Source organism: Artibeus jamaicensis, unplaced genomic scaffold, assembly GCF_021234435.1.
Source record: "Artibeus jamaicensis isolate MK-2021 breed Jamaican fruit bat unplaced genomic scaffold, CSHL_Jam_final contig_233, whole genome shotgun sequence".
Taxonomy (NCBI): domain Eukaryota; kingdom Metazoa; phylum Chordata; class Mammalia; order Chiroptera; family Phyllostomidae; genus Artibeus; species Artibeus jamaicensis.
The window spans coordinates 34680086-34697031 of NW_026521486.1; positions in this window are offsets into that span (position 1 = coordinate 34680086).

Genomic DNA, 16946 nt, shown 5'->3' on the forward strand with positions numbered 1-16946 from the left:
GATTTATATCTAACAAGGCCTTATCATTTTAAAGCCTTTTAACAGGTGACACAAAAGATAAATCTGAGCTATTCAAATGATACCATAGAACTGCAACTAGAAATAATTGATCTCTTCATATTTAGGGTTAATTAATAAACTGGTTAGTTAGCTGAACTAAAACTTTCAGGTGTATCTAATTAGCCTTTTATATGTAAAGATATTTTTCAAACAAGACTTTCAAATTATTAGATAAATATTCTTTTTTATAGGAATACCATACCTCTGTCCACTTTGCATAAAGACCTGCACTAATTTAGGGCATTCTACTTACCCTAAGACTCTCCTCAGGGGTTCACTAAATGGGAGTCTAGATGTGAGGAATAAAACTTGGTTTTCCTGGGATTTGACTTTGTGTAATTGTTATAATACCCTCGTATCAGATTCAAATTCTAATTATGTATTACATGGATCAGAAAGGCAATATCTTGTTGGCTCATTCCACTGAGTATCTCAAAGTGCTATCAGTCATCAGAACAGGAGCTTTAACAGTAGTCAAGGCTCGTCTGTAAAGGACCTGAGCAAAAACTTCTAAGAAGCAAAAACTCTTTTTTTTTAATCCCTTAGAGTAACAAAGCATCAGTCACATCGACCTCAACCAAACCTCAGTTTGATTTCAGCTTGTTTCCAGATTTCTGGACTGCGCTTTTTAGGAGAGAAATCCTTTGTATTTTAAAACTAGATGTTGATTTGAAGGTTTTACTAGTGTGCAATGAAGGTGAAAATTTGGCATCTTTTTACTTTTGTACTTAATTATTTATTTTTAAAGTATATTTTATTGATTATGCTATTACGGTTGTCCCTTTTTTTCTTCCATTTATGCTCCTCCTCCACCCTGCAGCCCCCTCCCTCCAGCATGCTTCTGCCCCCACAGTTCATGTCCATGGGTCGTACATATAAGTTCTTCGGTTTTTCCACTTCCTATACTATTCTTAACCTCCCTGTCTATTTCGTACCTACCAATTATACTTTTTATTCCCCATACCTTTTCTCCCATCCCACTCTTCCACTCCTTACTGATAACCCTCCATGTGATCTCCATTTCTGTGATTCTGTTCCTGTTCTAGTTGTCTGCTTTTGTTTTTTAGGTTCAGTTGTTGATAGTTGTTTTTTTGTCATTTTACTGTTCTTAGTTTTGATCTTCTTTTTCTTAGATAATTCCCTTTAATATTTCATATAATAAGAACTTGGTGATGATGAACTCTTTTAACTTGACCTCATCTGGGAAGCACTTTATCTGCCCTTCCATTCTAAATGAAAGCTTTGCTGGATAGAGTCATCTTGGATGGAGGTCCTTGTTTTTAATGACTTTGAATACTTCTTTCCATCCCCTTCTTGCCTGCAAGGTTTCTTTTGAGAAATTGGCTGATAGTCCTATAGGAACTCCTTTATAAGTAACTGTCTCCTTTTCTCTTGCTGCTTTTAAGATTCTCTCTTATCCCAGAAATAAATCCAACTCTCTACAGTCAATTAATATTTGACGAAGGGGGCAGTAACATAAAATGGAGTAAAGATAGCCTCTTCAACAAATGGTGTTGGGAGAACTGGACAGCTATGTGCAAAAAAATGAAACGAGCACTGACTTACACCATACACCAAAATAAATTCAAGGTGGATAAAGGACTTAAATATAAGCTGTGGCACCATTAAAGTCCTAGAGGAGAACATTGGCAGGACAATCTCAGATATTTCATGCAGCAACTTTTTTACTGATATGTCCCCTAGAGCAAGGAATATAAAGGAAAGAATAAACAAATGGGATCTCATCAAAATAAAAAGCTTCTGTGTGGCTAAAGAAAACAGTATTAAAATAAAAAGAGAACCAACTGTATGGGAAAACATATTTTCCAGTGATACCTCAGAAAAAGGTTTAATCTCCAAAATATACAAAGAACTTACACGACTCCACTCTGAGAAGACAACTAACCCAATTAAAAAATGGAAAAAGGACTTGAACAGACACATCTCCAAGGAGAACATACAGAAGATCCAGAGACACATGAAGAGATGCTCAATATCGTTAGCTATCAGAGAGAGGCAAATTAAAACCACAATGAGGTACCACTTTACACCAATCAGAATGACTATCATAAACAAAGCAACAAACAACAAATGTTGGAGAGGTTGTGGGGAAAAGGGGACCTTAGTTCACTGTTGATGGGATTGCAGTCAGGTACAACCATTATGGAACACAGTATGGAATTCTCCCAGAAAACTAAAAATGAATATGCCTTTTGACCCAGCAATTCCACTGCTAGGATTATATCCTAAGAACCCTAAAACACCAATCCAAAAGAACCTATGCACCCCAATGTTCATAACAGCACAATTTAGAATAGCCAAGAGCTGGAAGCAACCTAGGTGTCCATCAGTAAATGAATGGATCAAAAAATGTGGTACATATACACAATGGAATTCTATGCAGCAGAAAGAAAGAACTCCTACCCTTTGCAACAGCATGGATGGAACTGGAAAGCATTATGCTGAGTGAAATAAGCCAGGTGTTGAAAGACAAATACCATATGATCTCATCTTTAACAGGAAGCTAAACAACAAAACAAACAAGCAAGCAAAATAAAAACAAAGGGAGACAGCGACCAGAGGGGAAAGGGGAGGGAATTTCAGGGGAAAGAGGGAGGGATTTACAGGAACTAGTATAAAGGACACATGGACAACAGCTAAGGGGGGGTGGAAATGGGAGGGAGGTGGGGAGCATGGGGGAGGGCTGGGATGGGAGTAAAAGGCAGAAAACTGTACTTGAAAAATAATTAAATTTAAAAAAGATTCTCTATCTTTAATCTCAGATAATGTAATTATGATGTGCCTTGGTGTGTTCCTCCTTGAAGGGCAGTAATAAATCACCCCTTCACCTGCCCATTGTGGTGACGTCAGTGGAGGCCATGTGAACTGAACACTTAATGTTAATAAGGCACCCCTCCCCTACAACAGTATTGAAGGAGATCAACGTAGGAACAGTAACAAGGACTTTACCTCAGGCTGAGATGATATAGCAAAAAATATGACTTCTACGGCCACCATCAGATACAGGACTCTCTCCCCACCTCACCCTCCAGTGTCAATAGAGGCTGCGTAGGAAATCTAGGCTTCCACCAGCCCCTGACAGTAAGGAAATGGCTACCAACACACTTCCCCTCTGGGACAGTGTCAGGTAAACTTTTCTAAACCAGAAGATTCAAATAGATCCAGAGTCTCACAGAATAATACTCTAAATGTCTAGAACATAATCAAAAGTCTCCAGTCATACCAAGAAGCAGGGAATTCTCAATGTGAATGAGAAAAAAAAACACACGACAGATGCTAACATGGAGATTACACAGATGCTGGAATTATCCAAAAAAGATTTTATAGCAATATCATAAAAATACTTAAACAATTATGAATATTCCTAAAACAAATTAAAACAATAGAAATTTTCAGAGAAGAAACTGGTTATATAAATTAGAACAAAATGGAAATTTTAGAACTGAAAGATGCAATAATCACAGCAAAGCAAAAGAAAAACTTCATGGATAAGCTCAACAGAAGAATAAAGAGAACCAAGGAAATAAACAGTAAATTTGAAGTTAGAACAACAGAATTAACCTAATCTGAATAACAGAGAAAATAGACTTTAAAAAATGAGCACAGACTCTGAGAGCTGGGAAAGGATAAGATCTAACATTTATGTCATTTCTGTCCCAGAATGAGAGGAGAAAGAGACATGACTGCAAAAGCATTTTTAGAGAATGGCTGAAAATGTCCGAAACTTGGCAAAGTGCATACATTTTCAAGAAACTGATCAAACTCCAAATAGAAACTCAAAAAATTCCACAACAAGACACATGATAGTCAAATTTCTGACAAAAAAAGACAAAGAAAAAAATCTTAAGAGCAGGAAGAGATAAAAAACTTGCTTAGAGGGGAAGACAATCCAAATGATGGAATTTCTCATCAGAAGCCATAAGGACTTCTAAGTAGTGGCAGAACATTTCCCAAGTGCTGAAAGTAAAGCTCCATCAACCTAGAATTCTGCACCCAGCAAAAAAATCTTTCAGTAAAACCAAGGAAATCAAGACATTATAAGAGGAAGGAAAAACAAAGAGGATTTGGTAATAAAATTTCTCTAAGAAAATGACTAAAGAAGGTCCCTGAAACAGTAAACAATGAAGGAATCCTAGAATATCAGGAAGGAAGAAAGAACAACGAACAAGTAGAAATATGAGTATATGCAGTAGACTATTTTTCTTGATTTTTTTCTAAATTGTGTTTAACCACTGAAGCAAAAATAACAACATTGTTTGATTTGCAAATATACATATTTAAAATGTATGGACGTAAAAGAATAGGCAGAACTCATTCTATGAACTCAGTATTACCGTACTACCAAAACTAGACCAAGAGATTACAAGAAAAAGAGAAAAAGTGGAAAATAGTATCTCTGATAAATATTAATGCAAAAACCTTCAACAAAACATCTAGCTAGCCAAATTTAGCAATATATAAACAAATTAGCAGAAGAAAGGACAAAAGCCATGTTATCATCTTAAGAAATGAATAAAAAGAATTTGACAAAATCTGACACCTTTCATGATTAAAACCATTCAACAAACTAGGAATAGAAGGGGATTTTTTCAAACTAATCTAAGAAAAAACACAGCTAACAGATTAATGGTGAAAGACCATGCTTTCCTCTGAAATCGGGAGCAAGGTCAGAATGTTCACACTCACTCCTCTATTCAATATTACCCTGGAAATTCTAGTCAGGGCATGGAGTCGAGAACAATAACAAAGTAATTCAGACTGAGAGGAACAAAGAAAATTATTCCTAGATCTACAAATTCAGTGCAATTCCCATTAAAATCCTAGCTGGATTTTTTTTTGGCGGAAATTAACAGACTGATCCTAAAGTTCATATGGAAGTGCAGGGGACCCAAAATTGCCAAAACAATCTTTAAAAAACATTGGAGGAATCACCTTTCCTGGTTTCAAAACTTACTACAAAACTACATTAATCAAGACAGTGTGGTACTGACAAAGGCAGGCATATATATTGATGAAATAGAATTGAGAATCGAGAAACAAATTCATAATCAATTTCATTTTGACAAAGAAGTCAAGACAATTCAATGGGGGGAAAGAACAGTCTTTTCAACAAATGGTGTTCGGCACCCGGATATCCACATGCAAAAACAGGAAGTTGGAACCATTCCTTACCCTAAACACAGAAATTAACCCAAAATGGATCGTAGACCTGAATGTAAAAGTTAAAATTATAGAAATATTTTTTAAAGATTTTATTTATTTTTTTAGTGAGAGGGGAAGGGAGGGAGAAAGAGAGGCAGAGAAACATCGATATGAGAGAGAAACTTCGATTGGCTGCCTCTCATACATGCCCCAACCAGGAACAGATTGGCAACCCAGGCATGTGCCTTGACTGGGAATCAAAACAGTGACTTCTCACTTTGCTGGATGATGCCCAACCAACTAAGCCACAATGGTCAGGCCAATTATAATAATCTTAAAAGAAAACAGGAGTAAATATTTCTGACCTTTGGTTAGGCAAAGGTTCTTAAGATGTGACCCCAAAAGCACAAGTGATAAAAGAAAGAAAAAATAATTTATCAAAATTAAAAACTTTTGTGCTATGAATGATGCCATCAAGAAAGTGAAATGACAATCCTTAGAACTGGAAGAAATATTAACAAGTCATTTATCTGATAATATACTCATATGCATATATTTATCTTAACTCAGTAATAAAAACACAACCAATTTAAAAATAGGCTAAGGACCTAAATATATCTTTCTTCAAAGAAGATATAAAAATGGTCAATAAGTACACTTAAAGAACAGATAATAACAAATATTGGCAAAAATACAGAGAAACTGCAGCCCTCAACATTGTTGGAGAGTATAAATGGTTCAGTTAATTAGGAAAATTGTTTAGCAGTTCCTCAAAATGTTAAACACAGAGCTATCATATGACCCAGCAAGGTATATACCCAAGGTATACACCCAAGAGAATGAAAATATAATACATGTTGCCACAAAACCTTATGCAAAAATGTTCATTGCAGGAATACTCATAATAGTCAAAAAGTAGAAACAATCCAAGTACCCATCACCTGACATATGGATAAATAAAACGTGATATAGCCATACAATGGAATATTATTTGACAATTGAAAGGAATAAAGTACTGATACAGGCCATACATGGATGAGCCTTGAAAACATGATGCTGGATGAGAGAAACCAGTCACTAAAGATCACAAGTTCTATGATTCCACTTACATTAAAGATCCAGAACAGGTAAATCCTTAGAAGCAGAAAGTAGATTAATGATCGCATAGGAGTGGGGAGCTGCAGAGGATTAGGAGAGACAGAAAGAATGGGCTGGAATTATTCACAGGTACAAGAGTTTTTTTGGAGGGTGATAAAAATGTTCTGTACTTGAGCATGGTGACGGTTGCACGACACTGTGAATATACTAAAAACCACTGAATCATCTACTTTAAATGGGTGAGTCGTATGGTATGTCAATTAAATCTCAACAAAGCTGCTAGAAATGTCAACAGAAATTAAGAACATAGGCAAATTATTATGTCACAATGTTAAGGGAAAAGGCTGAAAGTAAAATTGTTTGTATGTTCAACTACATGTAAATATATGCATAAAAATAAATCTGAAAACAAATATGCCAAACAAATTATAATGACTGTTTCTCTCTACACTTTTGTGTTCTCGCTAAATTCCCCACAAGTATGATTATTTTAACTAAAAGTAAAATGACTAAAACAATAAAAACAATTACAGCACTTATTTTCTTTTTTTACTAATTCAGTGAATAACAAACTAATGTGTTGCAAGATTCTGATCATGCTGAACCAGGTTATGGCTGCTATGGAATTAGCCTGCAGTTTCCAAACAGGCTTTTGAGATGACAAAGTTGGGAGGGAGGGTGATAGAGCCATTCTCTCTCAAAACTGGAAAGAACTCCCTCACCAAAGGCCCAGTCAGATCTGTTATCTAACTAGTAGGTCAAAGAAATGTACTCTGTTGGACACAAATAGGCATTCTTCAAAACCATCATTATTCAAGGACGCAAACCTGTGTGAAATGTAAACTCAGCTGTGATTTAACACTACTTATTTCCATAACGAGTGTTCAAAAGAATGAATCTGTAGACTTTCTAACTGAACATGTAAGAGGTTTTAATAAACTGGGAGCTTCTCCAGTTATTGGAATAACAATCAAAATTGAGAAGTAAAAATTATAGCTTCTTCTTCTGTAGGGTTAATAGTAAACTACCAAAGAATGTACTCACAGTAAACAAATCCTCATTGCTTTGTATAAATAAGATATGATATCTGATCCAAAGAGTAATAACTCAAGAAAGGAAATACGTGGATTTGTTTCACATTTGAATGTAGATACATGATTGTGACATTAAGAAATTTGGCTTGTGTTGCACTGATAATAAAATAAGAAACCCCCATGCAATATAACTTCTCCTATCTCCTAAATATTAGATTTTTCCATTTTAGAGTTAAACAAGAAAGAATGCTTGATTTTTGTTTGCTTTTTATATAACTAAAGTAGTTCAAAGGATTTTTTAATTTAAAAAAAATTTTAAGATTTTTATGCTATTTGTTATCATATAGATTAAGAAGTAGTTGTTTGAACTAAAGTCAAACCCATTTTGTGTATGTAAGCACAATCATTATCTTCACCGCATGATTTTATATTTCCTTTTTTAAAGCCACATTTTCTACTCTTGAAATATGAGTATATTTAACAAGCTACCAAAGAGAACTATTGTCATAACTCAAATAGATGGCAATGGTGTGACTGAATTTCACCCCTCCTACTCCAAATTCTTCTGATAGAGCATGTGTAATCATGTGGGGTTTTTATTCACAACTTCCCCTTCCTGCACTCATAAATCACTATGACTAAAAGCATGTGTTCATGCTTTTTCTTTTGGAAAATTCTAAGTATAATTACAAAGAATGGCAGAGAAAACACACCAAGAACATTGCTATGGCTTTAGTGACCATCTCTTAGGACACTGATCATATTCTTCTCAGTGTTTCCATTATTTTATCAAAACCTGGGCAGGTTGTGTCTTGCAGCTAGTGATGCACATTGTAAGTGCACACTACGTATTTACTAGGCAACCGACCAAATGAATGAATAACTAGTGACCACAGACATCCTTCCATTCAAAAGAGAAGAGTCGAACAAACCCACCTCAATGCTTTTCCCAGATGCAGTGGAAAACTAGATTCTACTGGAAGAAGTTTGGATCTCACTGTGACTAACTAAGGTCCTTCTCAAGTAACTTCACTCTCAAATTCACACATTGAAAAGAGGAAAAAGTATGACTGTGCCTAAAATTTCTTAGAAGCTTTTTATTATTCGGATGAAGAATGAATGATTTACAGAGTTTGGGGCAGGCTGCTGGTCAGAGTTGAAGTTCTTGGGGAGGATTGTTGTTAGAACATTGAGTGCATCTTCTAATCTTTTCTGTACAAACACACACACACACACACACACACACACACACACACACACACACACACACACAAATGAGGTATTACATCTGAAGTTTTAGAGTAACTCCTGACTTACACCTGGCCTTTAACTGTTGGTGCTTCCTTGGATTTTGCCCTTGGCCTACCTCTCTACCTACTCTTCATGTTCTCACTAATGATATTCACTTCCATAAAACTTCTAAATCATTATCTCTAACACTGGCCTTGCCTTGAACTACATATAGACATAGATATATAGATATGTCTTGAAATAAATACATATATATATTTATCTCCAGCTGCCTATTAACATCTAATATCTGAATATATCTTACTTTTCTAAATTCAAACCTTTCAAAAACATGTCTCCCCACTCCCTGACATACCCTGTACCCTAAAAAACTTGGCTAAATGTCTCCTCTCAATTATCAGCATTTTCATTGATCTAGTTATAAAAGACAAAAACCTAGCATTTATTCCAGATCTGGTATTGGAAAGCTACAGTCCATGGATCTGTTTTTGTAAATAAAGGTTTATTGATACACAAGGCCCAGTTGTTTGTATATTATTGGTGGCTGCTCTCACAATACAATGACAGAGTTGAGTGCAATAAAGGATGTATGGCCCATGGAGCATACAGTATTTGCTATCTGGCCTTTTTCCAAAAAATGTTTGCTGACCCCTCTTTAGACTATTCTCTCTCTTTCTCTCAGGCAAAAAGCTGCCTATTTTTCCCTCCTGTACACTTCTCAACTTTGTTGCTATACCACCACTCAAACTTTGGGGCCCATCATCTCTCACTTGGATGATTGCACACCTACCACCAGAGTGATACAATTAAACACACATATTTGGTTGTTATAGCATTGGGAGACAGCTCTTCATGGCTAACACATCTGCACATCTTTTAAACAGAATTACCAATAGTTTTTGTTACAGACTGTCTTCTCAAGAACATTTGTATAGCAAACATCCTTGGAAGACCACTGTCTTCCTCCAGGATAGAGAGCAGATTTGTTTGCTGTCCAGTACAATAAGATAATATCTCCCTCCAGGGCAGAAGGCCATCAGGTTTGCATGCCTCTCCCTTATAAAATATCAGGAATCCAGAGTTTGGGTTTTCTGGCAGTGACGCAAACCCACTGTGTGAACAACATCCACCTGCACCCACCTTCCAGTTTCATCCGTGGAACTTAGAGGGCACAGAGAGCCAAAATGAACTTGGACCTCATGCTGCGTGTTGTGCCATGAATAACAAAGTCTTTTGTGTCTCACCCAGGAGTCTTGTGACCAAGTATTCATGAAAACTATTGCAACCTAACTTGTTAGCTTGTAAATAGGTACAAAATCTCAGACCCTTCACAGTTCTTAACATTCAGCCCCATTCTATTTCTTTCCCTCACCTATAGCATGAAGTCCAGTTACTTTGGCCTAGCATATGAGGCCCTCAGTGGGGGGCCCTCAGTGGCCTGAGTGGACCTGTCCCTCCAGCTCCGTACCCTTGCATCCCCCATAGCTGTTCACAGTTCTCCACTTGGCAAATTCTGTTCTGCGTCTCCTCACTGTGTCCCTTCTGCCTGAATTGCCTTCTAACCTCCCCAGCCAGACTTTCCCCTTCCACACCCCGGGCTTCTTTATGCTGCAAACACCTTTTCATACTATAAACACCACTCAGAGCACACTGGTCTGAGAGCACCTACCCTCCATCCCCAGGCTGAACTCAGAGACCTTCCTCTGGATTCCCAGAGCTCCCAGAGAACCAGTCAGTCATATTTTTGAAAGTGTCCACAGTGTGCCTCTCTCTCCCATCAGGCGCTGAGCCCTAATGCCCTTAATTCTCACTTTGGAAGGGAAAAATAATATTTTTAATTTATATTCTTAAACTGAGAAAATTGCTTCCCTACTTCCTTTTTAAACACTATTATCCCTTTTAGAATATGATTCATTACGACTCACCTTCCAGAGGAGGTAAGAATTTAAGAAAGTGTTCTACAGAGGATCGATATTTCTCCAAATCCAGTTTCACCCTCCAAACTATACTGGATCAGTCAGGTGACTCCTGATGGCAGCAGTTGAAAAGCAGGGCACCCGGATCTTTCACACTGAGCATGAGAGGAATGCACTGAGCAAGGCCGGTGAATACGGGCCTTGAGGTGGACCCGGCCTGGCCCGAGTGCTCCAGCTCCTGGAGAACCCTCCTAGTTGGGGCTCCGTCCTGCCAGTGTAGAGGGAATAATTTCCAGTCTTTAGTTGACTGGTGTGACAAGATGTCACACTGTGGGGAGGTTGCCCCTGTCAGATTTTTCACGACTATCTTATGTGAAGTGTGTGGTGAGAAATTCACTTGTGAAAAGCACACAGAGAGCTCTCCTATCACGCCTTTTAGAACGTCCCCAAGTACATTGTTGGTAACACTCAAGAAGTTAATAAATAGCAGAGACTATTTACTATTCCCCTGATTGCTCTAGGGAAGGATTTATGTTTTTAAAAAATGAAGGCAAAAGCAAGAAAAAGAAGGGTGGTGAGTAGAGACCATTACTGGGATACTAAAGTTCAGAAAGCTCTTTTATCTGGTTTCACTGATGAAAATAAAATAATTCCAGGTAATGCAGTTTCTTATATACAGGCTAGCACTGGTGTGCTACGGCTCCCTGGTAATCCCTGCAGACTCACAGGAACCCTTCCACAAGGCCTTGCATCCCAACCAAGAAACGAAAGGCCTAATGAACTTGGCTAAAAGATCCCTACACTGAATATTTTATTAAGTATAATATTTATTCACACTCTGGGGAAAAATCTTGTCTCCCAGCTTCCCATTGACCTTTCCAGAGGACACAATCTCTGGTTCCTCCAAAGCTGGATTGAGAAATTTAACCAACAAATCAACCAGCCCTAGAACTGCTATCATCAAAGATACTAATTTTTTTAATATGGTTGAGGAAAAGGGACATGTTCTGCCTTTATTACAAGCTACATTACAAAACCAAAAATATCCCTTCCCCTAGTTTGAAGGCAGAGCACTAGACTAAATTCAAATCCGTGTTGCATTAGGACAACCGCTTCACAAAAACTACTCATCCTTCTCTGAGTCCCTTGAGTGCTACCAGTGGAAAGTATAATGGATCAAACTGCACAGATATAATCCACCTATGTGTTAACAAATTAATCACTTGAGAAATATATATTTAGACTTCAGATGAATGGGAGTGATTCCAGAATTTGAAATACATTATTGAAACATTTGGCTATAAAAAATAACAGAAAATATTTACTATGAGAACACATCTCATCATCTTATGAATACTTTGGTACTGGATAGAAAGTCTAAAAACTCCTAATCTCTTTTGCATTCTTATAAAATTTTATGGTTAGTATATCTTTCTCGGAACAGCAGGGAAAAATTTTTAACAAGTTTATAGAAAAAACAGAAGTTTTTTTATTTGAAAAGCTATTAGTAGTGATACACACACACAAATATATCAAAACATTTTTGCCTATTTTCTAAAATCAAAATTTTATGAAGGAAAAAGTTCAGGACCTTGAAAATGCAGTCATTATCAAAATTCTAAGTGTACAGATGATCAGTGTGGGAATATTCAAAGTGTCTAGAAAGTAGCTTTCCAATAATGTTGACAATGCAAGACTATCAAAATATTTGCAAAGGAAAATTGCAATTAAAGAGGACTTGCATATAATTCATTAGTTTTAATTTCTCCCTCAACATCAAGGGGATTAAATTCATTTGCATGAGTCTTGCAGGTGTTAATTCTGAGGAATTTATTAGCCCTTTTCCAGCATTGTTCCAGAAGTACTTACTGTTTTTCTTTCTAGGTGTCCTGAGATTCTAACCTCAGGAGTGCCAGGAAATTGCTGCAGAATATCGATGTAAAAATCACCATTCTTTCAGCCTTGATCTCTCGGGCAGCTGCAGTCAGATTTGTTGTGGGTTGTCCTAGGCAGCGACTGTGCTGATGGTTACAGTGAGGAATGTGACCCATTAAATTGGGCATGGTCAACTGCACGAGGTATGAGTAAATAAAAGGCAAAGTTGAATAACCACTACATTCAAAACATTTATTGTATGAAAGCTGGTGCTTGACTGGCTCAAGTATGCTTATTATACTAGACTAGGGAAAAAATTCAGATGGTATCTGGTTACAAAAGTATGGCGGCAATTCAGAAATCTGTGGCTTATCTGTATTCTGCAGATCACTACCCACCTTCCTGACTACCATCTCCTTTGTTTTAGGAAGGATGACTACTTTAAGATAAAAGTTCTGGGCCTATAGGATGCATGATGCAAAAGGTTGTTTATCAGTTCTCCTGTCTCAGTGATACTAATTCTCAGACTGATTGCAGCTTTTTGTTTTTCCCTCTCAAGAGTTCTACCATATTGCACATTAAGTTTTCAGTATGTTGATATTTTTCAGTTTTATTTTACAGATTCATTTTACATTTAAATTGCTATCATAGTTGCATCCTTTCGTTGTTGGCTGATATTACCGAGCTTCCCCCAGCGCAGATGAAAACACATGTGTTTTTGCACTCCTGAGAGTGCTCTACTTTGAAGTGAGGTCCCACTTGTTCTGAAGGAGGGGCTTTAATGACAAGGCTAATTCCAAAGCAAGGCTTTAAAGATGTGCAAATGACTCATAAGAAACTGGAAAAATATCCTATTTATAGTCAGTGCTGTGGATAGAACAATTTCATGTTTATATCTAATTTTTATGAGAAAGAAAACATGAATATAACTTAGCCCTTTGTTTCTTAGAAGAAAAACAGTGGCTGTCTGTAATTAAGGATCATTTATTTTGATGTAAACTTGAAAAATCTACATGAATAACTCAAATTAAAAAATTCTAGCTATGGTTGAGCCTCTCCCCCAAAATTTCTTCACATATCTGGCATTATTTAAGACTGGCTAGTTTCTGTCCAGTTTGCTGAAAATATTCTAAAGTAGCATTAACATTTGCTTTCTTGATGCAAAGGGTTCGGTCTTATCATCAAATCATTGAACCTATTCATCCAGATTTATCTGTCTAGATTTTTGTCTCTAAATGCATTTGAATCTAAGCCACTCATAGTTCTGACACATTTTATGTTTACATATTAGATCACTCTGCTGTGCTGTTAAAAACTCATCTGTAGTAAAATGAGATTGGATGAGTTCTTTTATGTTCATACTTCCTCTATATGTTTTAGAATTGTCAAGGAAACAAGTATCATTTTCAATAGTAGTGTATTTTATGGTTTACAAACCTCAAAATCTGGAGTTGTTTCTGAATCATTCCTCCAGTTCTGACCGAGGCCTTTTCTTGTCATTTGTCCAAGGAAATGCAGTCAATAACAGGACAGAAAAGAATACAAGTTTTGACAGGTACCCATAAACTGAAAAAAATACTTGCAATGGTCTAAGAAGCAGAAACTTTCTAATTATCTGTTGTTATTTAATTGAAAGTGATATGAATGAATTAAAGCAGCAGATCTAGGTGGGACATGAGTTAGGGGTCTCAAAATATTTAAAAGGGGAAAAATAAGAAGTCCTTCTAACTAGGCTGCAATATGATGAGTTATCACCATTCTCAAAAGAAGCTGAACTTCCAAAAAACTCACAATTATACTGGTGTTTTCCCAGGAAGTTGTTCTGGGAAAGAAGCAAAAAGATAACTGTCTATATTCAAGCAATAACTGAGGCTCTTGTGTTATATACACAGAAGACCCAACTGAACAGAAAGATGGGTGTAAGAATAGAAGTTTTTTAATCTATCTATATTAGCTTAAGAAGTTTAACAGTTAGATTCACTATCCATGTTTTCGTGTTATTTTCACAGTTTTATTCCAAACATATATAAAACCTGTCCTCTCAGATATACACCAAACTCATCATGATGATTGTTTCAGATGAGTTTGACCTTCTGGGGCATGACGTGGTGGAGATCTGCCACTTTTTAATCTGTGTAATTCTAATTGCTTAATTTTTATGTGCATGTATTTTATGCAGAAAAAATGTATATGTTTCCTTTGTAATTCATAGTTTCAAGAGAAACTATGACATATTCTATAGTTAAAACAAACCAACAAAAAACAGCTGTCCCATCCATGCTAATAATTAATGTAAGCTGAGCTAGACCCTTGTGGCAAGTTTAATAACTAAGACCTCTTAGCTTCATTTACTCAATGGATTTTTCTCTAGAATAAATCATTTACAAGTGAAATTCCAACATAATATGGACAGGTAATATGCTGTTTCTAATATCACTCCCCCTTTTCTATTAATAAAAGTACAGCCCAGTACTTAATCACTGCCTGCCAGGAGATACATATGACCACAACGCAGGATTTACCAGCTTCCCCAAGAGCATGCCACAGGCAGGAGATGTCACGATTTCTTGCTTGCAATTTCTTGCTTGCACATTTTCCTTGCTTGCAATTCCTCACTGGACAAAAGTGATGAAAACTATGTATACATGGGCACAGAGCCTATATTAAAGGACCCACAATTTAAAATACTCAAGGTCCAGGGCAAGCCAGGGATTAAAGTTGCTATAAGCAGCCACTTCTTTCTTCAGCACCGCCTTCTAACTCCTATCACCCCTCAATCATCATCATCATCATCATCATCATCATCATCATCTCTTCTTCCATTTTGATGTCATCTCACATATGCTGTATCTAAAATGTAATTTACTGAACTCTCATCCTTTAGAAAGTGTTGCCAATGCGCATAGGGTGTGACAGGGTGTGCTCTTGGGGTGAATGTCTATACTGATGTGAAAGAAGTAGGATAGAGCAGAGGAAGCCATTCCATTTGGGGCTGCAGCAAAGTCCCAACGGAGCTTCATCCAGTCCTATGGCAAATGCTGAAGCTGGTATGGTCGTGCAAAATTGTCTGCGTTGGAGCAAGGTCATGCTTCAGTCCTCTGCACCAACGAGTCTTTAGATGCAGGCAGAGGCAGCACATTAGGCAAAGTGACTCTTCCCAGCACAGTGCAGAGAACAGACTCTTCCCATCACACCAGAGAACAGACCCTCAGCTGGGGAAGTCTGCCATCATACTCTGGGCAGCTGAAGGAGTGAGTGCTTCCATTCTGAAGGGTGGATCTGAACTGTGCTCCACAGCACCGGGCACGTTAAGCAGACCAACCTCTTTCTACACTCAGCAGAATAAAGCATTTAACTAAGGCTGTTGTTTGTGTGGCTCAGTTGTACACTCTTATTATGCCACCATACATAAATATCCTCTAGTTTGTTCATTAACATTCAATTTGGTTCAATTCAACAACTGTGTATTGAGTACCTACAACACATGAAGCATCAGCAAGCTCTGGTTATACGAGAACAGATAAGGTATAGCACAGGAGAACAACAGTTACCTTATAAAGTATTTATTAAGCTTTTACCACACATGGCAGGTACTAGGTATCTCATTCATTTTTCTAATAATCTCATAAATTAAATTCTACCTTTTTCCAAATTTTTCAGCTGGGAGACTCGATTGGAGGGGTTTACCTTTGCCAAGGTTATTCAGGTAAGAAGGTATGGAGCAGAGTTTGAATCTGAACAGAATGATTCCAGAACCAGGCCCCTAACCACCAAGTCTGGAGAGTTGGCAAAAACATTCTGAAGCAAACGATATGGAGATCAGCTTTGGATGACGATGAGGATTGTCAAGGTAAATGAGGGTTAAAGAACATTCTAGGCAGAGAGACTGCAACAGACAAAACCAAACTGAGGTGGAACCACGAGTAGTGCAAGCTTACTAGAGCAAAGCAGAAAGTGGCAGCAGGTGAAACAGAGACAGAGGTAGGGGCCAGATGAACCTGCTGGGCCACGCTAAAGAATGTTTGCTTAATCCTAGAGAACAGAAAGCCATTCAAGCATTTAAAATAAGGAAAAACAAGGTGGCATTTGTGCTTCAAAAGGTCTCTGTACTTAGTGGAGGACTCAGAACGCAGAGCCACACTGAAGCCACCTGCATTAGCTGTGCGAGAACAAGGAGCAGGGGAAACACGACGATGGCTGGTGGCCGACCGGCCCTTTGGTGTTGTTGCTAACACAAGAGATTCAGAGGGTGGGGCTGACTGTGATGAGGAACAGCTAGAGAGTGCATGGTAACTTGGGTTTGCTCTTGTGTTTCAGAAGATTGTGAAATATACAAGTTAATATGTGCACTGGGCAGTTGGATATCTAATTCTGAAGTGCACATGAGAGGTGAGAGCTGGATACAGTTTGGAGACTGTTACATATTTAAAGCCATAGGGACAAAATGACACTGTGGAAATTTTCTATACTGAGTGTGGAAAACAAGAAGAGTAGTGGATTAAGGACCGAACTTGGGGAAGGGCAGGCAGGGAAGAGTTTACAAAGGAGG